The sequence below is a fragment of the Zerene cesonia genome, chromosome 20 (genome assembly GCF_012273895.1).
Source record: "Zerene cesonia ecotype Mississippi chromosome 20, Zerene_cesonia_1.1, whole genome shotgun sequence".
Classification (NCBI taxonomy): domain Eukaryota; kingdom Metazoa; phylum Arthropoda; class Insecta; order Lepidoptera; family Pieridae; genus Zerene; species Zerene cesonia.
This window is the reverse complement of record NC_052121.1, coordinates 4,667,193-4,689,942: the sequence shown is the minus strand read 5'-3', so window position 1 is coordinate 4,689,942 and position 22,750 is coordinate 4,667,193.

Sequence of the window (22,750 nt, the reverse complement as noted above, 5' to 3'; positions counted from 1 at the left end):
AAATATGGTATTGCGTCACATTTACTAACATATCGGATTAATCTATACGAATATTTAAAAGAGGAAATATTTATTGTTTTATCACTTTGTTTGTCGTTTGATTTATCTCTTAAACAACTCGATCGATTTTTTTTCAATAAAAGAATGAGCTACGGCTATACCGAGAGACTATAACTGTCAAGTGTGGATGCAATCTTTTAAAACTAAACAGCATTTAAGTTACTATAATGTGCCTGGTTCTATGCTTTCATTTTAGGCATACTAAAGTTATTATTGAATTCGTTAGGCTGGTACTAGGAGAATTAAACAAATTAGCTTAATTTAGTCTCATCAAGAGACGACGTTTTTTATTAATCATAAGCGCCACAGTAATTGTGACGAACCTAAACTGGCAATGACTTTATATTAGGCTAGCTTTATATGGCTTCAAAGCGACATATTTCTCAAATAGCTTAGTTCAGAAATTGTTGTGAAATATTAGAAACTAGATCGTATTTTGTAAACGGGTATTGACCGGGGTCCGGGTGTTGAGCGCATGACAGGAGCGACGCATCGGCGCAGTGCACCCCGGCCGTGCACTTGACTCCTCGGCGAGGGTGCATCGTCCGCCCTTACCCCAGCCACCCACCCTCTCGCAACATCACCACCCACATAATCCTGCGGAAAGGTCATCCCGTTCTGCTGAAATGCCAATAAGGATGCCGAGTTTTATAACGTTATTATAATTTTAATAATCACTGCGGAATGAAATTCTTTTAAAAAACGGTTTTAAGATATAATAAAGGACACAATATACTTGTTTTATCAATAAATAATATAAAAAATACAAAACTCATTTTTAATTAGTATTAATAATTTTTATTTATAAAATACTCTGTAATCATGAACTGATGAAAACAGTGATTCTACAATACGGCGCTTCTCAAATATTTTAAAAAGTAGGTAGTATAGTTATTAATAAATGGTATAAATGGTAGGTAATCGTTAATAAGGTATCCTGTTTCCGTGTGAACCATCGCCCGGGGCCGACCTCGGCGTACAAGGTCGCGAGCGAACATTTAGTGTTTTCCGTGTGTCGCCTGAAGGTCTCAGACGATGACTATATATAGCATACCTATTTACCTAGTACATATACATAATTAAAATTATATGTAAAATTTAAAACACTTTTACTGGATTGTCGTTCAGATTGTAGACAAGGAAGGAACGGCGTGTAGAATGTCACTACGTTATGTACATGAGTGCCATAAAATATATTTTCCGTTTTCCTCATTTTTTATAAACGAAACAAAGAGACGGTTTTTATTGAGTATAAAAATTCGGTATATTAAGTATGAATGTTAAATACGTACGTTGTAGAAGCATGTTGTAGATACGATTATTTAAAAAGGTTAAGATTTAAACGGCATGTAATACATAGTATAGAGGAAGTAAAAAATTAAACATTCTGTTTTCTTTTACTTACTAAAGATTAATACTAACGCTATTTAACTACCTATTTACATAAACAAATAAATTGAATGTTCTTACAATGATCCTTTTCTCTGATTATTATACTTAGCTGAATATTTTGCATAAAGAGGTAGGCGGAAAAATGAGGCTGAGGGGTTGAGCGTGGGCGAACGGGCGAGGGTGGCGCTTTGGGCGAAGGGGGCGGGGAGGCAGGGGCGCGGGGCGCACGGTCGGTTTCAAGGTTGCAGAGTCACAGCCGGGCAAGGTCGCTGTGCCCGCGCGTGCCCGCTGCCCCCGCCCGGCACCCCTCACCCCCGATCACACCCTAGATTTGCGTGGGACGCGACCTTTATCCACGCTCCAGAGAAGTAATTGTATACATACATAAATATCTAATGTTTTTTTCTGGCTTACGTAACGCAACGAACAAGGTTATCGGTTTCTGGAAAATGTGTGAATAATCTCACTGTCGAGTATCAACAGTCGCTTAATATCATATCCAAGTCATACCTATGATTTGTTTAATATAAGTCATAAATAACTGCGTAACTTCCTTTGCCATGAGTTGGGGATTATAACATTTAAACATTTAATCTAAAAATTGTGTTTTATATAGATCCTTTCTTCTCCTACACGTTATATCTTGCTATTGTTGAAACCACCCCTTAGGGGGTTGAATGTCTAAGTGACATTTATACAGGTAGGTTCACAATGCAGGGTTCAAAAGTATCATCATATTGTTGAATTTTTGGCATATCGACAATAACAGCACATCACTTTTTTATCTACATTTTAAAACTACCTTCATATATGCACTACATTAAGATTAACGATGTTTCAATAATTTCTTCATTATTGACATGAAAATTAAAATTATCATAAAATGTTAATGAAAAAACTTAACAATCGAATGATTTCGGGGAACGCAAAATACCCACGTGTAATCAGGAACACGGTTTGACGTCATAACCTTTTGACCTTCAGAGTTTCCCACACAGGCATACCGTATATTGTTATATTCAATACGTATAATAAAACAGTATCAAATCAGACCATAATCTTGATATTATATCAATAGAATTTTATTATAGACCCCAAAACAATTATTATTAATTTTTTTCACTCTTTCGTTATCTGTGTTTCGATCACGTATGAATCATTTGCAGATTCTGATAAAATTTAAAGATGGTTAAAGTATCTTTAAATTTTATAGATGATAACTTTAAATTTCTAGGTTTAATATTAGGTTCATATTATATACATTTTGTTTAAATAAATCATAGGTGGTTCAGTGGTGAGGACATCAATACGTCGGGAGTTCGAGACCAGGCGAGCGATCAAGAAATTAATTGATTTTCAATATGAAATGGAGATTTCTGATTTAGTTTTCTGTTATTTTTTATGTCACCGTCGGCAATGGGGTCGACTGATGGTAAGCACTACCACTGCCCATGAACATTTAGAGAGGCGTAAGGTTGTTTGTAGACCTTACGCTATAACATGTGGATTGCCGACTTCGAATTGGAAAGGGATTAAGGAAGGATTGACGATAAGGATAAAGGAAACGAATGGGACGAAACTTTCCTAATTCGTGCCGAAGCGAGCTCGACTTTTAAAATAAAAAATTATATTTAATATTTATGCATAATACTTCAAAAGTGGGAAAAAATTTAATTCTCCCTGTTTTCGAAAATCCACGGCATACAACAGATTGCGCGCGAGCGGAGCTGCGGACGGAGAATTAGTAAAGTACGTATTAGGAAAGCATATTAAATACTCAACATATCAACTGCGGAGAAATAGGTGGAGATAGTTCGCAAATAACAATTTTTGTATGACCAAGACATGTAACATCTTAAGCATAATAATTTTTTTTATATTTTACGTTTCACATATTTATAAAAAAATATTGGTAACATTAGTTACAATGGATCTCATATCATTTGAAGTTAATAAAATACATAATATACGTGTAAATATAAATAAAATAATCATACGTTTAGTTCGATCCGTTAATTAGCCTGTAAACATTCTAATAAAACTTTTATCTATATTTGGCTACACTGCTTATTTGCATATCTTCAGGAATTAGCTCTGAACGATATGACGCAATAACAGTTTTCCTTGTTCCTTGTAACGTGCAATTACAATAGGTTTATACGCTTATCTGTTATGTAAAGTGTAGTTATCAGAGCAAACCGTTTGCGGACGATTTGTCCTCGACCTCCACTCCGCCTCAGTTATGTTACGCGTGTCGGTAATTGCGTAAGGGACATTAACAATAACAAAATTGTTTTAAGATAGATTTAGATTATTGATATCTGAGAGGAATGTAAAACTAAAGCTTTAAGCAAAAAAATCATTTTCTTCGCTTTCATTCATTATGCTGGGTAGTAATACTTTTAAAACGAGCGTAGGAACTGTGCGTATGACGTATATTACAGAAAACTATTTTTTTTAAAGCAACAATTAGATTTAGTAATATGTTTTACATTCTTATATATGTTATTGTTGTCCAAACATTCAAGCAAATAAAGAGAAAAAAATCAACGGAACTAGTATAACTGCCGTAAGCTGTGTAGTCTCAGGTACGTTATCTTTATATCATCAGGAAATACTGGTCCAATTTTAAACAATATTTCAGTATAATAGTATTAGACAGCCCAACAGGAGCAAAGCATCAACGAAGAATGTTTCAAAATTGGAGAATCTGTTTACATTTTCAGATCACGCAGTGGGCGTGCGTAACTATTCCATGCAGACGAAGACTATGGCGGAAACTAATTATCTTTAAAATAACAGTAAAGTTGGTAACATATTTTGTAAAAGGTTTTTATATTTTATAATAACATGCTGTATGTGTACATATGGATGTTTAGGATTACCCATACATCAGATTACTAGCTATTTCGAGCAGCATATGACCCGCGCAGCGAATTGCTTCCATCTATGTTCCATATGTTGTCTTAAAGGAACTTCCTACATGGAAGATAAACAGAAGAAGAAATACTCATATTTAGTAAGCGGTGAAGTTTGTGAATTTATGTAAATTTGTGACGTTGTAGTGGGTAATCTGTGTAGGTTCTGAACCGATTTTAAGCAATACTTCTAACCGGGCGGAGCTGGGACGAGCGGCCCAAATTAAATGATTACATATATCATTCATCAAGAAAGGAAAATTTTCTTAGGATGTTTACACGTTGGTTAACTTGACCTGCTTTGTCTATCTTAGACATTAATGATAGCCTATGTTACTTCTTAATAATGTAGTATTAGCTGCTTTGGCTTTTACAAACAAAAAATTCGTCTGATTTTCACTAGAAGATAAAATGGGTAATCCTGCGCGATGTTCAAAGTTGTTTCTCGGCCTTGATATAATAATCATTTCGGCTGGGAATCTAGGTTACGACAAGGGTAGGGATCGAGGTCACACCATTAATTATTCCATCTACAAATTGGGTTGATATGAAATTTCATTATACTAAGTAAAATGTTGAATTTTAATAATCATTAATAATTTTATAACTTTTTATGTTTATCTACTAATCTCAATTAAATTGATACGTTTATATTTTTTTAGTAAAAAGTACGAAGTATTCAAAGCGACCATACAAGGAAATCAGTTTTAAACATCTTAATGTTTAATTTCCTAATAAGATAAAACAAAACTCAAACAAACAATTTTTAATTTTTCAAATACCTAATATCATGGAAAACAAACAGAACATGTGCTATAATAAACCTGAATTTTTATTTACGAAATCGTAGCTTACGAGTTAATTTTGTACGAGTAATCGCACGTTAAGCGATCTACGCGATCTTGGCCTAAAAGTTGCGGGTGAATTAAAATGTTGTTATTTAATTTATTTTATATAAACGAACTATATTTATATGTTCATTCGTTCTATAATGACTCTCTTTGAACCAACAGGAACGTTTTTTATGTCTATATGTCCATTCTTTGTAAAATTAGCATTTGATAGAATAAACGTATTCTTTGGTGGTGAACCTTTATAACCTTTAAAAATTTAATATGTATTACAAATAGACAATGAAATTAGATATGATAGGCAGAATGTTGGACCGCACGATGGTTGCAATCTACACAGTGTCCTGAGGTAGAGGAGTTGGGGTGAACACGGGAGGAAGGTCATGGCAAGGTCGCGGGGTCGCTAACAACCCAATATCTGCGCATGTATAAATATATATAACGTTATCTACCTACCAAAACGTGTGTGTACGGTTTAAAAACAACGTGAAAAAAAAATGAGAACATGCGGTTTGACACGTGATATACTTACGAGCTATTTATGTTTTTAATATAGTGAGCTTCGATGTATGAGCTACGTACAAGTACGATATCAAATCTAACACACAACTGAATAGACAGTTTGTGAAAAATAACAAAACCATAATTTCATACGTTGAGGTACATGTTTGTTTATTTTATCAGACCATGCGTTGTATGACGAAATTATAAAACCTAAATAAAACCCTTCTATATACGTATATTATGTAGGGTTATAATATTTAATTAATTTATTAAGTAATATATGGGTATACATATTTTTTTAAAGTTACTGTGTTATATAACCAGGTATATGAGGTTGTTCTATCTAAATATTCCAATACGTGTTGTCTAAAATGTGACCCAATGACCTTAAAACAAACAGTGATGAGCAGGGCATCCTTGGGGCCACATCAGCCATGATGTAGGTCACTAATATCACTCGTCCTCGACCTACGGTATATGTGTGCCCTTCACAACACCCAATGTTCCCATTCCGGCAGCTGCCAACAGAGTGACAATTGGCAAGGGCGCCTACAATTTAGATCACCGTTTTCTGTGATGTTTTTTTTATTTTTTTGTAAGAGCTGCGTTCATTTAAACGATCAATATCAAATCAAATATACATAAACAAAATAATGAAACGTAAATCGACAAATGCGAACGGTCTGAAAATAGTTACATGACATTACAATGACCTTGTGGATAATTACAACGATCGAAATCACTGGTTTGTGATACAAAGGAAAATCGTGTTTTCGCGAATTATTCCGGGAAGCGCTGATAGAGGCGAATAACGGGTTGGCTATGATATTCAGAATTTAGATATCGCAATACACACAGCCGCACTTTGTATAAACATACTAGGACGTGAGACCGCGGACGGTAGTGTGCGTGTGTGTGACATTGAACTTCACTCTTCACGCGGTGGCGGCGCACGAGTTGCGTAACAAATTCACATTACTCCGGCTGGTACTCGCCGAGAGTGGCGTGAGACATGATAATACATCAGAGCCAAGCGTACATTAGTACCAATTTCACAATTTTTTGTAGATATATAAAATATCGCTTTGGAGATGCAGTTACCGATTTGGTATATTTACTTACAGAGTCGTTAGATGCATCCCGATATTGATATATGAAAATACAACTTTATATCTTCTCATAATACGAGAAATTAAGATTGAATAAAATACCACATTGATCCGAAGTGCCATAGATCAATTTGAATTGAATCGGTCCATTTCATGTGGGTTAAAGAGTCTAAAGGAGTCGGTTACAGTCGCTTCAAATACATGACCGCTGATCATTAATATAAATATTGTCAGCTTAAACTTTCAATAATAAACAATTTGGGAAATTATTATCTCCGTATAAACTTGAACTTCATAAATGTGGTACATATAGAGGAGTATATAAATATGATCTTATGTCAGTATTTGTCCAGTTAGCTCAGTCCTTGAATGTCAACTAATTCGCAACAGTTGCTTCCGCGACGCTGCGAGGTCACCCTGTATAATAACAATATTTATTGACGTCTTGCCGAGTGCCGACCGCGAACTTGCCCACTTATATATCACTTGTTTCCGTGAACAACTATGAACCAATCGCTTCCTCGTGCCTTTTAATTTAATGGTGTCCTAACAGAGCTATTATATGATAAAATATTACGCTATAGAAATTCCCATCTATCCTTCTGGAATATGTACATAACACATCAGTTTTAATAATAGATTTTTTCAGGGAAAAAATGTCATCAGCATATTTTGGTTTGCTAGTTTTGGAGCGTTTCATTTATATATATATTTTTTAAGATCAAAATTTAATCCCAAGATCAAACTGTTCTAATGCGCATTCTCCAACAATTTCCGAGGATGTGGTCATGACTTGCTTTTTAAAGGACTCCTATACCAGAAGTAATAAAATTGTTATGTAACTCTAGCATGTAGGTATGTGTAACTCATAAACCAGGTGGCCTCCGCAAATAATACCTAATAAAGCGACAAGTGACGCAGCTCGAAGCGGCGCGGGCGCGGGCGGAGCGGTTGCCTATCAGACTGTACAAATAGTTGCAACCTTGAGATTCGGCGCGAACGACAAGGTCACCGCGCAAATCGTTATCAGCGTGACGTCAGCGCATGACCTCCGAGAGACCTTCGTTGAGGTGCCCGCGCGATAACGCTACCAACCGATGACGACCGATAGGAGCGCGGGATCCGCTGCAACTTCGTGACTGTGAGAGCTTCCGCGTTACGACTTTCCACGTGTTCTTCAGCTTTGCGCATCTAAATACTTGATTGCAACACAAATAGCACAATGTAAATAAGATAACATCATTTCTATTCGACTCTATTAATATATGTTACATAATTATGAATATTTCATAATTTTTTTTTTCAGTATACACAAGTCGCTTGCTGGATTCCATAATGTCCAATTTTCTTAAATCCGATGGTTAATCTATGTCGATTCTAAACTATTTCGGTTGCTGGCATTCTTCCAAACGTACCGTCACATAGTACGAATAGAAATCACTTTCTTCTTATCCGCCGTAATATTTGCACGACCTTGTATTTTCAGGGTCGAGCAAAAATATCAAAATTACATTTACATGTATTTCTAAAATTAAGCATTATAAAACCAGGAAATGTTTCTAAACTCCAGATAACAATAAGTTAAATCTTGTTTAACTTCAATTTAACATATACTTTAAAGGTATTATATAAATATTTCATATAATTTTACAACGCAAATTTTAAGTCTGCAGTTTCGTATCGCAGCTCAGTTCACTAAAATGCGTTTTTTATTCCATTATTAAATTAAATTCAGAATATGTTAAGATTATGCACATAAAAATTATTTCCCAAATACTGTCATGTTTTAATATACCTTTAACACGTAGAACACCCGTTTTGTGTTCATGCCGAAACATACGGCGATTCACTGTAATAAAAGTGTTATGGAACACAAACCTTTTATAGAAACAGAAATTAAAAATGTTGTCTTACTCTTTTAATTTAGAAATGTTGGTCTCAAAGATAAAGAATATTCATATTACTGAATATAGACATATATATTTATAGACTACCTACTCTCTAAACGCATTATAATACAAGAAACGAAATTAAGATGTTAATAAGGACAAATTGTGTTAGTATTATAGTACTGTATACTTTCTTTTAAGGCATTGGAAAAGTAGACCACAGTGTTTGGGCGAGGCGAGCTTGACCTGAATCTAAATACGAAGGTATAAGAGAAATCTTCACCGGTTCGGAGGCTGCCAGAAAGAGGCGATGGCCGAGTCTCAAGAGAAAGGACTTCGTCCTTATGTTGTAGCACCTTGTTTACACTCGCACTAAAGATTATATCAAAGTATTTTACATTAAATCTTTAGTTTCTAAATGTTACTATCGTGCACCTACTTTTACTTAACTTTCACTTATGTAGAGAAACTAAATGGGGTAAGTATATCATAAAGATATTTCTCGTGACCAGATTACAGATAAAATTTTGTTATTGAGCAATATTAAGTAAATATTTCGTTTTTTAGTAAGCAAGGAGCATTTTTAGGCAAAAGTAAAATAAAAAAATGTAAATATTACTGAAAATAAAGTAATACGTAATAATACCTTTAATAGCTACCCAATAGATTATTATATATGTAATATGTTTCAAATATGTACATATAAACAGAAAATTATTCTTGTTAACAATTTAAGTAATGATTAAATTTGTTGCTGATATTTATTAAAATTTTGTAAGAGTTGGCATTGGTATCGGGTAGATATGCATGGTGAAAATTAATATATGATCTCAATCAGCTCAGTTACTTATGTCTGACAAAATCTACACACAATCATCACTAATGTAGGTCAGGGCAGTGGGCCGCATTGTCACGCGTCGTTGCTTGTCTTCTTATACAACCATACATTTGAATGAAATTTATATTTTTAAACAACCTTATGCCACTTATCGGCTTTTCCTATTTCTTGCAACCATAATTGAGATTCAGTTTTGTGAGTTTGCAGTTAGCAAAACAGGTATTTTATATTATTTTGGTAAAAGTATTATGAAGGTTTTTCTGAATCTATTTACCGTGTCAAGAATATAAAATAAGTTCATGTTAAAATTATAAAAATGTTAGCTTTAAACCTAGAATTTCTTGTAAATTATTATTCTGGTAAATTTTGACTTTTAGGACTTTACCTTTGTTGGACAATTGGACTTTTCCTTCGCATTATTAATGTATTTCATGAAAATATAACATACAACAAACTGCCGCATTAGCGTTTCATGTTAAAGGCAGTATGTAATTATATATTTCATTTTGCGCTTTAACTTTATTTGCATTATCACATTATAATGTTCATGTTTGCTTTCTCGTATTTCAACACATAACCTCTTGGTCGCTGACCTGCATTTTTAGCTTATCCGGCAAGTGACAACACCCACTTTTTCCAATTTGCTGCGGCTTGTATTGGATTATTTTTTGTTTTCTGAATCAAGTGACAAATGGAGCGCAAACGGGCGCAATGACCGACATGTTTCAGAATTAAAGCGAAACGATTACGCGCCTAAAAGATACATTTCAGCAGGCAATTTATGTTCTGTCTTCGCTATAGTTTTTTTAGGAAAATTATAAAAAGTGTAGGATTCACTTTTACATTATTTTCGTGGTTTATTTTTGCAATGTTTAGTTTTATTTATTCATTTTCCCTTAGGTAAAGAACTGAAACAATGAAGTGAAAGTGTAAGTGGTTTCTCTTTTATACTTTGCATTGGCATTGACTAGGTGAACTTATAGTATATAATGTAGAAATGTGAAAACATATAATTCAGGTTTTCTTTGTTTTTACGACATTCATACATTTGACATTCAATAACATATTAATATTGTAATTATAAAATACCACAGTCATCAAAACGATACAACAATAATATGTATCAATTGTTTATTTTTGTAGCCAGAACATTCTAAGGTTATTAACTCGAGTGCAGTTTTAGCTGACATTGGATGATCCAAAGAACAAATTCGCATAGTTGACAAAATCGACGATTTGCGACGCTTTTTGTTGTTTATCGAGTAAGTGCACGTGGCCACATAATATGTGGCTCACAGTGTGCCCATTCACCAATACATCGCAATAGCATTACATTAGGAATATTGATAACAACAATATTTTGCATGTTTAAGATTAAAAAAAATAATAATTGGTGACATAATTCAGAAAAAACTACGCACTTTTTTATAAAGTTATGTATTCTATTACATGTCATGTGTTTGAATTTTGCATAACTTTGTTCAATCAACACCTCAGAAGCTAAAACCTACCTAGCTCCTAACTAGCTACTTATAAATCAAAATTTTCAATTTCTGTCATAAAATACGTAATAATTAAGTTCTAAGGAAGTTAACCGTTCCCTAATGAATTAGTTTATAATCATAGGCGTTAATCATATCACAAATCAAATAACGCCAACGAGTGCTATTACAATCCTAATGCGGAAATATTTCAGTGTTTATTAAGTCATAGTAAGATTTCATGATGTTACAAGGAATGCTAACTCATTGCCATCCATAGAAGAGTCAGGCTACTATGCCGAAAAAGCTTTTACTAATAAAATAGATGTTTTTGTTTTTTATTTTATGTTGCTATCTACTGTTATTATATTTTTCGATATCTAAATTAATATAATCACCCAATTTCCTGTTCGTTTGTTTTTCTTTTCAACCGTCTTCGAAAAAGGAGGAGGTTACCAATTCCTAGTGTTTGTGACTTCATAACTTTTTACCGGATAAACCGATTTTATTATTCTTTTTTAATTTTAAAGCTGGTACCTGTCGAGTGGCCCCATTGAATTTGGTTTAGTTCTAACAATTTGAAGGGGAATTAGTTATTTGTTAAAAATAATTATCACACTTATAAAAACCTTGATCTAACTATAAAAATGTATACAGTCGTTCGGAAGTCTTTTCTACTATTAGTAGAGGTACTATTGTTTCTATTTCAATTCTATTTCATAACTTAATAAAAATCAGTCTAACTAAGCCTAACTGTTTTCAATTATTTTACCTACATTCATATTTTTAATACTACCCATATTTGGTTCATTTATTTCCTCCATAAACAGCTTAAAACTAGACCTAAATAAAAATGCTATGGCAAAGCTAAAACCTATAAGAATCATTCTTTTGCATAGCTATTGGTATATTACAGTGGAAAAAGAGCTGCGAGGAGAAAGCTATCCTATTTTGAATATATTTTTATATAATTTATAAAAATAACAGTACTATTTATTAAGAATAAATAAAAAAAAAACATACTGCAATTAAATTATAATTGAAAAATGCATAATTAATGGTTAATTATTGGATTAACAACTAAAAAAAATTTGTGGTTATCAAGGTTGCAAAATTCGTCAGATTTTATCAGCCGCTCAGGTGTAAAACAGATTTCTTAAATTCGCAGTAACATGATATAGTCACATTACCTATAAGTTAGTCAGACCTTGCTATCAGGACAAGGAAGTCTAGATAAAATGCAATCATATTATTGTTAAATAGGTACCATTACAATATTCTTAAAATCTTACACAAACGGGTATTGTCATGAAGATAGAAACTACTGAGATTGCATCAATAAAATATGATATGAGACTTAGAAAAGGGAAAGTAGAAAGAAATGAAGCAATTATATATGTGATTGATTTATTTAAAATCGTCAGGAAACTTAGGACTTAGGATTTCTTAACGGTCTGTGATATATTTCCTTTACAAACAAACTGTTAACAGTTAAAGCATTACATCCCTTGCAGGTTATTCGACAAAATAAGCAATTGCGATAGATTTCAAAAAACGAATGTCATTATTTTAATCAGTGATTAGTCCTTGTATGGCGCACGTTGTACGGGGGAGTAGTGTTGTTGAGCGGCCTTGCAGCAGCATCATACGATATTTTCGCTCTGGGCGTTAATGCGGAAGACTATTTCAAGAGTCAGGGTCGGCTCGGCGCCCGTCACCCACCGACTGCGCGCTCACGTGCTCTTCTCAGATTTCCATTAGGAGAACCTATACTGTTTCAGCTATTGATTGGTTACGGGGGGGATTAAAGGAAAAAAGCCCTCGTATTGTTGGATTGTCACATAATGCTAATCAAAAACTCAGTAGTCTTCTCTAGTAGGTATTGAGATTAATACTACCTGGATGTTTGCCTATATTCTATCTGACTTTGAAATCAGAATAGACAATGATTCTAATAACTGTATCTACATACTATAAAAAAGAATGATCTGTCGACCTTAACCCGCTTGTGTGAACGTAGCAGAATAGTTATGTAGATACTAATCTAAATAGACAGGAAGCCAGTCCAATGTCAGGAAGCCAAGAAACAAATTGGTTATTCTTTTTAGTAAATCTTCTCAGTGTCAAAAAAATACTAAATTACCGAAATTTATATTAGTGACCATTTAACTTAATAATATAGCAATATATAGGCTAAGCAGTACTGATTAAATTTGATATAACTTTTAGTCGTTCTTGAATGAAAAGGCCAATAACTGTACAGTTTATTTTTATTTAATCATCGTAAGGACCGCTCGTGTTTACCGCGTGTCCTCGAATAGCCTCCACATGGAAAGTACATTGTTCCACAGTTGTCATTAGCTGAAGCCTTGAACTTTGTGAGCGTGGCGGTAAACATGTTTGCGCAGTAAGCACTGCGCATTCGATATTGCTATGACGTCCCTGTGTCGCCCTATAAGTACCTACTGTAAATTATTTCTATAATAAGGTTTATTCCACTGCTTATTGCTCATCGTCCACGTGACATTCATTATATTGCGCGGAAAAACGAACTCGATTTTACACCGTTCAGTCTGATTGCGACTAAGTTCTATTTGTTCTTCTGTAATAAAATTCTCTGTTAGTATATAATATTCTAAAAAAGCTAGCTTTTTAGATCTTGCTTGCTGTAAGGTTCACATGCAGATTACTAAAAATTAGTTATAATCTATTTTCTTATAAGTAAATATTCAACCGCTCTAAAGTCAAAAAATCGCCTTGTTACAAATCGCTTATGACAAAAAAAGTAGTAAACAACGATCCAGGAAACATTGCTCTAACGTACATAGAGCCCATTGTGACGTGCTCCGCTATGGTGACCGAGGTGGCCAAGATAATGAGCGCGTCAAGGCCGACGCGTGCTAATTACAATTACCGTGAGTGGACATTCTTTGTTCCAGTAGTGATTAATGCCGGTCGCGAGTGTCGAGGAGTATCGCAGTGAGATAACAGGAAGCGTCCATGTTCGCTACGTCAGCTCGCAAGGTCAACCTGCGCATCGAGAACCCTTTTAATGCGGTACTGCATTATATGTCGCAATAATCTGTATTGCTTATATTTTTATGGCCATACTTATTTATGGGAATATTGTACTAGCAAAGGTGAATTTTTATGACCACCATTCCTTCAAAGTCCCTTCAATATGTAAGATATAATGTAATGTAAATCTATGCGTCAATATGTAGTAAAATTTTATTTATTAACTTAATATTTATGTTTATAAATAAAACACGGAAGCTATAGGCTACGTCGATAGCTTTTTGTTTTCGATCTTTATTCTTTATACGTATATTTTAGTATCGAAAATCCTTAGCTTTACGAGATTTTATACACATGAAATAACTGAAAACCAATAAATCCGACGACGTACAGTTATAGTTTTTTCATACCCGGTACTAATAATCTGTTTTATGGTGAATTGTACTTTATTCTCCTAGTAAAAGATTCTAAATTGGTCTGATCCCCGATTCTTATCGTTTCTGCTCTAATCAGAAAAGACCTTGGGACTGACCCTGAATATTTTTATCCGGTTATTTCGCAAATGTACTTTATACTCGTGTATATCTACGTATACTTATCTATAAAGTGTACCGAAAAATTTATGTTTTTCATAAAAATTTGTTTACAATTAAAATTGTCGGGTGTAAACACACGTTGACATTTTATTTTCAAACTTTCAACTTTCAGTAGATATAGCTATCTAAGCAGCAGAATGTTTTTTTTCCTTGGTCTCTCTCTAAATTATCTATATAAAAACATGTCAATGTTCTGCTGTTTTAAATTTGAATCTATATATTTTTTATATCATTATCATTATCATTGTTAAAAATAGTAATAATTTATCACACTAATCATTTTCAACATTCAAGTATATCAGTTCTTCCTATATATGCTTTTTCGGCACGTCCAAATTAAAAGTACATACGCACGTAATTTTCTGGTATAAGACGCAAGGCCACGATGATCTAGGAAGTTAAGCGATATGACCTCGACCTTGCTTGTGCGAAAAATATTCGGCAGCAATTTGCGTTATGACCATTTCACGGCTCCCCACCCACATTCATCTGCCTCACTACTTTAGCTACTTTATATATTCCGTAATATGATATGTCTGAAACTGTATCATATATACTCGCAACAATTAAAACTACTAAAATATTTTTGTAGGTATGCACTTAGGTATATTGCTTACGGTCAGGTCTTCAATAGCCTTAAATAATTTTTGTTTTTTCTAAATTACGTCTTTCATTTTTTAATTTTCTAGTAATATCGGCCAATTTCCATTGGAAGTCCCATCATCATCGAGCCATGCGTTTCGAAGGTCATCTAGAAACATACGATTGATTGTTATTTTCTTTTGTCGTTCGTTCATAATTTGCGTCAATTATAATAACTTTAAAACCTGAATACTAAAGTGTTAATTTTGAAATTCTGCTGTTAAAATAATTAAGCAATTTAATTCAAATGTGGACCGATGACATAATCCGTACATGCTTTATAAACATCAGATAAAATAATCATGAAATGTCGCTTCTTGGTCGCGTGGTAACTAACTAAAACCAAAAAAGAACGAAGGTCATTCTTATTAGAAGAAACATATTTTTCTATATTGTTTGATATGTTTGCTTAAAACTTTGCCGTATTTACATTTAAATGATACTTTTGTATAATACTAGAATAATATAACACTCTAGAAGACAATAATAATATGTATAAGGGGAAAGAAAGAGAAGAATCTCTATCTATTATCCACAAGCGAAGTGTCGAAACGTAAATATGTATTAATGGTAAACCTATTTTCACTATCAATATTAACGCTTGTTTTAAAATTAAATTGCAACGATTTGAAATTAGAGTAAACGGACTTGGTAATAGAGTAACTTTACACGATTTAAAACGTAAATAAATAAAAACAAACTCATTGTAATATCAACATAATTATTTTCTGAGATTAAATATTACACATGGTTGAGAAACTTTATGAAGATTCCTTGTAGTGAGCCTCTGACATTTTCTTCAATTTTTCCGTAGAACAAAACGATGTCGTAGCATGTTATGGAAATATAGTGCTATACCGACATTGTTCCTATTCAATTGCGCAATGTTGTTTGGCAAACATTCGCGTACCTCATGATTGTTTTTGTTAGCTGTGTAAACATAATTGTGAAGGTCCCTTGTGAATGTCGGGCAGTTATTGACTAGAAGGAAGTATTCGTTGATGAAGGCTGTGAGATCAAAGAATCACGTATAGTTTTTATTTTAATCAGGCAGAAAATATTATAAATAAGTATCTATTATCATATTGAATTATTATACTATAGCAAGCTTATCATAATACACAAACTTTTGCTCATGTTACAACTGATAACGTGTTCTCAATGTCACAATGATGGTTTTAGTAATTTCCGAGAGGCACGTACATAGTATAGCGATAAGATAACGTAATTTATATTTATTACATATTAAAGGTTTCAAGGAAATACAACAAAAGCCGTTTTATAAATGTGGAAATATGTTCCACAATTTAAGTATTTCTGTGTATGTACTTAGCTATCGATAACAAAACAACAAAGTAGCGTCTGCCCGGCTTCGCACGGGAACTTTACAAGAATTTCACAATTTTTAATTATCATGCATTACATTCATAGACTCTTACGTTTACGTCGGGTAAAATTGTAATATATTAAATTGTTATATTAAATAGATATAATTGTAAAAGGATATAATTGTAAATTTTTGATATTATTATTGACTCCTCCAGGTACTCCATACGTCCGTGGCATAAGGTGCTGTCTAAATAACAGAGCAGAGAGGTGGCCGTGTGACTATTCCATAAAAAAAAGAATAAAATATTCCCATCCGTATAACACGAGTAGATTAAAATAAATAGTAATGAATTTAAGAATCCGAAGAGGTGAAAACTTCAGATAAGATTTGAAACCAATATGATCGTAATACAAAATAAATATTTTACGCTGACTTTGAACAAAATGTTTTTTGAAATAATCCATTATTTTCTATTGCGGCCCAATGACAAAGAAGTAAATTGTAACAAATATAACTATTTGTTCGACTTTCGCTTGAACATTTTAGTTTGTAATTTTTTTAAGTGTTTCTAAAGTGACTTCTATATCCATCCATCCAATTTCTCACTTGATAAAATTAATTTTATAATCAAAATAAGTTTTTAAAATTGAAAGTACATATTTAAAATGTTTAATGAACCACTTAAGACTCTACGAGTGATAAGACATGTTTCTGTGTAGTTTATATATAGTAAATAATTTTACAAACTGACTTTTTCTCCTTTTTTTGGGTACAAACCAAAACACCTCAATTCCACCATTTACGTCCTACACTGAATGTCGTGCAGAAGTTTCGTTTGATCGTTTTTCCATCAGCACAAGCACAAATACACAGTCGACTTCTCTATTCATGCCCAATGACTATCTTATTCCTCAGACTTCCAATCCGTTTTATTATTCCCATCGACAATCCTTTCCTTATCCTTTACTTTTTTCAGGCGGCAACTACTACCTACCTCTGCAAATGTCCGTGGACGATGGTAGTCGCTTAGGCTTACTGCTACACGACTCATTTGCTATGTTGTTATAATATTGTTTTTCAACCGAAAATACTTTGTCGTAATAATTGAAGGTCTGTTTATAATAATTATATATTTTACTTTTTGTTGGACGCAACCTCAATTATATTATTTTCAATATTGTTATTGAATACAAAAATATTCCATATACACTCAATATCAACATGTACCAAACATAGCTCGGCATTATTTATTGTTATAGACCATTCGACCTTAATCTTGAACGATAGAGCTACGGCGCCGGAGCAGCGCCCTTGTCTTATCAAACGCTTGTAGTTGCTCATAACAACCAAATATTAGCTTAACAATTTGAGATTGTTAGTTACATTAATTTTAACTTTCTTTTTATTTTTAATTGTAGATATTTAAAATATGAATGAGCCTTTATGATGTGTCTCTACTACGTAAATTGATAATATAGTTAGGGTATAATTCTATATTAATAAAACAAAGGAACCGTTGTAAATCAAACAAATAAATTGCATTCTAGGAATCATTTATTGACTTCCTTGTTGTGCTGTACAATAGTTCACTTATTTACTTATCATAAATTATTATTTATTGGCCAGCTGTCACGTGCTTTATGTATAAATGCGGGACTAGCTGTTTTCTCTTAGGCATAATATCATTTAAGTCAAGGTCACTTTTTAATAAATTAAGATCAGGGTGTATCATACTAAACAAACACCTGAAATCTCAATTGCAATTCGCCCAAATTAGAATAAAAGTGTAATACCTGATTAAGTACATTATTTATAACAAAGCAGCCTCATTAATAAAGACTAACTTTATGCAACAACAGTAAGCTCGTTAGATACATAATACAATCAAAATTACTCCAATTTGTGATAAATTTTGATGTATAACGCAAACTGAAAATCTCAAGTAAAAGCAGCATGAAATAAAAATTATTTATCTAAATCAAAGAGAATTTGGTGCATAGCACGATAGTGCAAATAATTAATACAGTTGGCCATTAACTTAAACAAAGTAATAAGCTGTACAATTGAGTGTGTGTTTATATTTCTCTCTTATTCATACATTACGACGTATTTTACTCTTACAACAGATTACAATGAAGTGTTCGGGCTTCTTAGTAAGCTATTCCATACCTAATTGATTGTACGTAGAGTAGATGTAGGCAGACAGAGTCACGTTCACATTAATAATGTTAATAATACATGTAATATTAGGGATGTCGACTAGTCCTACTAATATAATAAATGCGAAAGTTTGTAAGGATTTGTGTATGTTTGCTCATTCACGCAAAAACTACTGAACCGATTGCGATAAAATTTGGTACGTAGACAGTTGGACAACTGGAATGACATATAGGCAACTTATTATCCCAATATTCAGACGGGATACGGACCGAAACCACGGGGCGCAGCTAGTATTAAATAAATATATTACTCAATTCTCTAAGGAGCCATATATATTTCCGACGACGTCGTGGACGAGTAGCTTTTTATTTCGCAAGTTTGGATTAGTTCACCAAATTTATGATTCACATTTTATGATTCATATTCCTACGAACCTAGTGACACAGGAAAGTCAAATAAGTAGTATGCTATATATATATCTTTGTAATCTTTAGATAATTTTGTCTCTTTAGCCAACACTAATAATTTAATTTTTAGTTTTATAGCATTGAAATGCTTTATAATGAGAAATTTTGAAAGAATGGAAAAAATTTGATCACGAGGCAGGATTCGAACCTGCGTAACCGTAGCAACGCCTAGCCTCTCGGCCACCCGTGCTCCCGGGTGAGGATCACAACACTAATCATGTTTATTAATTTAACCCCCGAAGCAAAAAGGGTGTTATAAGTTTGCTATTTTTATGCTATCTCAAATTTAAAATTGATGAAATGGTCGACAACAATAGGGTCGTAAATTATAATTAAATGTTATAAGTTTATCAGACTAAACTGATTCAAAATTCGTTTACATGACACCAGGACAACGATAGAATGTAAAACGTCATTTTATATAAACATATTTTTGTGAAAATACAATGTCTAAAATTAAAAACTTTCCTTCACCGTTTTAAGCAGTGGTGATGTTATCCACATGTGCATATAAATTGAAAAATCAATTTATTTCCTGCACTCTCGCCCCGTCTTGAACCCCGACTTATCGATTTTGAAGTCCGAGGTTCTCACCACTGAGCCATCACTTCTATTAAATCGTTTAGTAGTGCTAAATTAAAAAAACTATATTAAAAATGTATTAGTTCAGAGAGTATACTGTTAATGATTATATGGAGGATGACAATCCATGGAATGTTGTCGCTTAAGAACCACAGTTCAGTTCATTGGCATCATTGTTATGTACACGTTATGCAGAATGTAATACATATTATGCAGAATTGAAATGTAAAATTTATATTATTTTAAAAGAGCAACTACAGAGTTTTTCCGGCTCTTCTCTGTAGAAACTGCCTTCCGAACCGATGGTAAATGTTATAACTGTGTAATATGATGATTCGAAAGTGCTTCTATAAGAAGTCTAGTTGAATGAATAAATGTTTGAGTTTGAGTTTTGTTTGAGATCATCGTAAAAACGCTTTTAAAATAGTTAATTTAAAGCCAAAAGGATGCATTTATATTGTTAATAATCTTGTAGTTTATGGCAATTTCATTTTTTCTATCATCCGTGTCCGTTACGAGTTTATAAGCCTTCATCGATAAGTGGACCAATCAATACAAAAATCGTTATTCAAGTACAGCTAGTAGATAGTGCCTAAGGTTAACTCTTTCAAACAAACTCTTCGTCTTTAAGATATTCTTAAAGATAAATAAAAATTTCATGCTCGACTCACATCGGAGGCGATTTGTAAATGATTTCCGAGAGTTTTTCCTTGACTCTATATAAATTATAGGTAACTTTAGTATCTACAACGACTCCTGTAATAGATAGCAACATATTATTTACTCCTAACTTATGAATCATAGTAAATTAAAATTTCATTGGCTCAGACTAAGCTTGAAGAGTTCCTGCCTGATTCACATACACACATTACGATTGCTTTGACCATGAACAGTAAACGCCAGTAAACATCTACATAACAAAGTTCAATTAAACGCTTCGCAAATTAACCGATGACTTCCTTGTTTGTCAGTGTGATCTTTTTTCATTCAAAAATAATATTAAAAATACAATTCTTCAACAAGGTCACCCCGACCTTGTTTACTAGGAACCGACGTGTCAGAGTATATTTTAATACCGATCCATTCCTTCAATTTATTTGCAGATTTTGTCACTACCGCGAACAAAGGCATACCTGCCTAGTGCCCACAGCCACGGCAGGTAGTCAAGTTTTTGTATTCGCATTTTGAGCTATAAGTTTCGTCTTAAGTGCGTATACCTCGCAATTGCTTGATTGGTAACGCAGAGAATTTACAATAATGAAACTATATCTTCTTATTATTTCCTTAAATATTGAAATAAAAAGTATATATTTAAATGATTAATCATACTTGAAGTAACACCAATACGTGATGACATTGACATAATAGATATTTAATCTGCTGAAAAAATGAACAGGCAACGAAGAATGTGTGTCAAGAGTGTACGGTCGGCGCTCGGCGGTCGGTCCGAACATGAGATCGTGCATCTGCTGGCCGAACGGGGGCGTCATTGTTAGTACGACCGTTCGACGATATTTAATTGGCCCGACCTAGCTCGTAAAAGCGTTGTAAAAAGTGTGAAGGTCTGGCGGAGGTAAGGACTCGTAAAGAGGTCAAGTGTAATGCTTCGCGTTCCACTGACCTCATTTAGAAACGAATGCCGCATGTGCCGCGTCTGCTCGCCTTTCGTTTCGATGTGCTAGTTTCCGCATTTTCATATAAATATCTCTATTAATTATTATTCGCATTAAAAATATAGATGCAATGTATTATGTTAATTAAATGTGTAAAATATTTGCAAATTATACATTTTTAGTCTTTTTTTTTAATAATATGTACAAAAATAATACACCTTATAGTATAGGATACTCATTATTAAAAAAAATACTTCAAAAACCCCCTTTTCATGCTTATAATTCATTTCCAATTTTTTTGTTAATTTAATTGTTTTTGTGTGCAATAAAGAATATTTCATTTCATTTCATTTCATTTCATTTCATAATTCCGTTATTAATTGTAATAAATAATATATTTCAAAAATAAACGACAACTAAAATTGAACAATGACTTAATAAATCTAAACTCCGGAACTCAATACTGCGCATACATACGTGACCTCCTAGTGTTAATCGAAACCTTCGGAAGTTATTAATAAAGTTTCGACCGCGAAAATAAAACACTGACATACATTGCGCCTGAATAATGCCATATACTCCATAATTCATAGAAACCTTGGCCCCGATGTTACGCGAGCGTCCAAAGCTTAGAGGAGGCACATGATGGGAGACGTGTGGTCGTTGCATAAATGCTGTAATGTGATGGACTGATGTTAAATAGGGTTCTTAACACCCCAACCCATGGTAAAATACATCTAAATTTGAGTGTTCAAAAATAATTTGACTGAAATACTGTATGATAATCAAGCTGTCATAAATGCAATAATACAATTTAAAACTATATAATACCTACAATTTATTATAATTTTAGATTTTTAAGACATATTTCATACAATTATATGTATGAGATAGGTACAAAAAATAGAGGTAAAATAAAAGTTTCTAAGTAGTATTTATAAACTGTTTTAACAAATTTGTTCATTTTTCTTAATTCATATATGTAATATGAATCAGTTTATTGGACAACCAAAAATTGTAAAAATTCATATACATGACTAGCGGCCCGACCCGGCTTCGCCCGTTTTACATATATCTTATAGCACTAAGATACCAAGTACCTATTCAACGGTGAAAGAATTCATAAAATCGGTCCAGCAGATCCTAAGATTAGCAGCGCGACCAAAAAACAACTCTTCAGCTTCATATTATTACTATACTATGAAAGTATTGACACTACAATGTTGTTTCCAAGTTGGTAAAATCAGCTAGTGACGAATAAGCAGCATACCTATTGCATTCAACAAGAAAAAAGCAGCAA